Raw genomic sequence first — 3,052 nt, forward strand, 5'->3', positions numbered from 1 at the left:
ACAGAGAAGGTACTGGAGATCCGGACCTTCTTTTTTATTATTCTGAGAAAGGGTCCCACACTCACAGTCTAAGTCAGAGAAGGAGGTGCACAGCAGCAATGACAGATATTTTGCCCTCTGAATCCTTCAAATGTGTCTCATTTTACATGGTAAATCTATGTACTGTATCTGAAAGTGTGTGTGTCTGCACATATGTGCATGTGTGTACCAGAAAACCAGTATTCATATTTTATTTTCTTTTGACCTTTGATAATTAGATTCGATAATTTCAATTTGATAATTAAATAATTAATTTGTATAATTTTCATATATTATAATATTTTTATTTTTTATTATTTGTTCATGAAAATACAATGATCTTGACATATCATTCATTTGAATCAAATGGGGTATAATTTCTCATTTTTCCAAGTACACAGGTTGCAGAATCACATTGGTTATAGAGCCACGTATATACATACAGCGATACTAGTGTCTATTTTATTCTGCTGCCCTACCTATCCCCCCTTTCCTGCCCCTCCCTTACCATCACCTCTATCAGCCCAATCTAATGTGCACATTTCTTTTTTTTCTCACATCATCATACATGTATTTTGCCCTTGCCCGCCACTCTCCCGCCATGTGCAGCTTCCACTACAAATTCTTGGAGAAGCCCAAGCGCCAGCTGCTGTGCCCTATGTGCAGGATACCCATGCCTGAGCCCCTGCAGGATTCTACCTATGGCCACCGCTTCTGCGACACCTGCCTGCAGGAGTTCCTCAGTGAAGGAGTCTTCAAATGGCCTGAGGACCAACTTCCACTGGACTATGCCAAGATCTACCCAGACCCAGACCTGGAGGTCCAGATGCTAGGCCTGCCCATCTGTTGCATCCACAGTGAGGAGGGCTGCTGCTGGAGTGGGCCACTTCATCATTTACAGAGACACCTGAATACCTGCAGCTTCAATGTAGTTCCCTGCCCCAATCGCTGTCCTGGCAAGCTGAGTCACCTTGATCTGCCTGCAAACTTGCAACACGACTGCCCCAAGCGGCGCCTCAAGTGCGAGTTCTGTGTCTTTGACTTCAGTGGGGAAGCCTTTGAGAGCCATGAGGGTATGTGCCCCCAAGAGAGTGCATACTGTGAGAACAAGCATGATGAGGTGACTACTGGCCCAGCATGCAACTTCTGAGTGTCCAAAGTGCACCCAGCCTTGTACCTATTGCACAAAGGAAGTCAATAGGTACAGAGTCACCAGTACCAGTGCCCAAGGCTGCCTGTGCCCTACCCTAACCAGTGCGGCATGGGCACCAGGGCTCAGGAGGATCTGCCAAATCATCTGATGGACAGCAGCAGGACTGCCTTGGTGCTATACCCGTTCAAAGACTCTGGTTGCATGCACAGGGTCAGATGCCCCTTCTTCCTGTGAACCCCTCTTTAGCCCATGAAGTCCTAAATGAAGGCTAGGGTTCCTGGCAGTTTAGTTCTTTGAGGTCCTTCCCCCTGCTGTCCAGCTGCAGGTGCTTCCTAGCACCCTGTCTTCCTCATGCACAGTTGGGTGCCTGCTACCCCTGTGTCTTCCTCTTTTGGTAACAGTCCTCCCTTCCCTAATTGCCTGGGGCTTTGCCAACAGTGCCCTAAGCTGCCAATGGTGCAGCATGTGGAGGAGAGTGTGAAGCCACCTCTGGCTATGATGTGTGCCCTGGTGAGCTGGCAGTGGCAGGAGCTGCAGGAGCTGCAGGAGTGCATGGAAAGCTGGAGGAACTATCAGTAATCAGTGATGGATTTCTCATCTGGAAGATTGGCAGCTATGGGCAGAGGCTACAAGAGGCCAAGCCCAACCTTGAGTGCTTCAGCCCAGCCTTCAAAACACATAAGTATGGTTACAAACTACAGGTATCTGCATTCCTCATTGGCAACGGCAGTGGTGAGGGCACATATCTCTCTCTGTACATTCATGTGCTACTAGGCACATTTGACAGTCTCCTTGAGTGGCATTTTGCCCATCGTGTCACGTTCTCCCTGCTAGATCAGAGCAACCCAGGGCTTGCTAAGCCATAGCCTTTCATTGAGAGTTTCCACTCTGACTCAAACTGGAAAAATTTCCAAAATCCAGGCAGGTGGTGAAGCTCCTAGGATGAGAGTTCTCTGGGCTTTGGATATCCCAAGTTCATCTCCCCCCAGGATATCCAAAAGGGAAACTATGTGCAATGTGATGCACTTTTCATCTGTGCCTCTGTTGAACTGCCCAGGAAGATCCTCAGCTGAGTGCAGAGGTTGCAGGCTCAAGGGGAGAAGCGGGTATGGATGGGACATGACTTATCAGGCTACTGGTTGAACCTGGAGAGGGGGCTGGACCCCCTTTCAGCTGTTTATGCTGCCGGGGTTGTTACCCTGTTCTCCCCCTACCACCACCACCCACAGGTGCCTCCAATTGATGCTTCAGCCCTGGCCCATGCTGGAAGCAGGTCTATGGGATTCAAGGGCTGGAAACAAATGATCCTAGGACCTGTCTCCCCTCCTGGGCAGGGCAGGTATGCCTTGGTGCCAGCCACATTCTACCTGGACTGAGGTACTTGCTCATGTGCTATGTCCCAAGAGCCATAGGGGGAAGGGTGGGGAAGGGAGGTGTAGTTTAAAAAATCTGTCTTGAGATTGATTTTCTTTCCCCACCTGTGTCCCTTCTGGTTATTTATTTCCTTAGCACCAGGAAGGCACAAATGGGAGCTCTGATTTTTAATAAATTCTGAATTGTATTTATTAACTTGGTTCTGGCCTGTCTCCTCCGAGTTAGTTAAGGGCCTGGGAGGTTGGGGCTAACTATGCAAATGACCACTGAGAGAAGAAGTGCTGCCACTATGACCCCAAGATCAGCTGCCCTGCTGTGTCGCCGTCTGGTGGGCACCAGGGGGAACCACAGCAGGCATTGGAAGAGACCTGTTGCTCTCTCTTTGTGGTTAAATGGGAAAGGTTAAGCCTTAGGATAAGGCTGGAATCCCCAGTTCTTTACTCACCAAAAATTGAATACCATGTCATAAGTAAGCCCCAGCCCCAGGTCTCTGGTTTTTGGGATTGA

General features: G+C 48.9%; 1 pseudogene across 1 annotated transcript; it reads left to right on the plus strand.

Moving 5' to 3' along the window:
• The first annotated feature begins 619 nt into the window (after positions 1–619).
• Positions 620–2,244, plus strand: LOC308640343 (TNF receptor-associated factor 4-like; annotated as a pseudogene). The gene is made up of 2 exons: positions 620–1,381; positions 1,610–2,244. The product of its transcript is annotated as a TNF receptor-associated factor 4-like (transcript).
• Positions 2,245–3,052: the final 808 nt, after the last annotated feature.

The sequence above is a fragment of the Spermophilus citellus genome (assembly GCF_964194105.1).
Source record: "Spermophilus citellus genome assembly, contig: SCAFFOLD_565, whole genome shotgun sequence".
NCBI classification, from domain to species: Eukaryota; Metazoa; Chordata; class Mammalia; order Rodentia; family Sciuridae; genus Spermophilus; species Spermophilus citellus.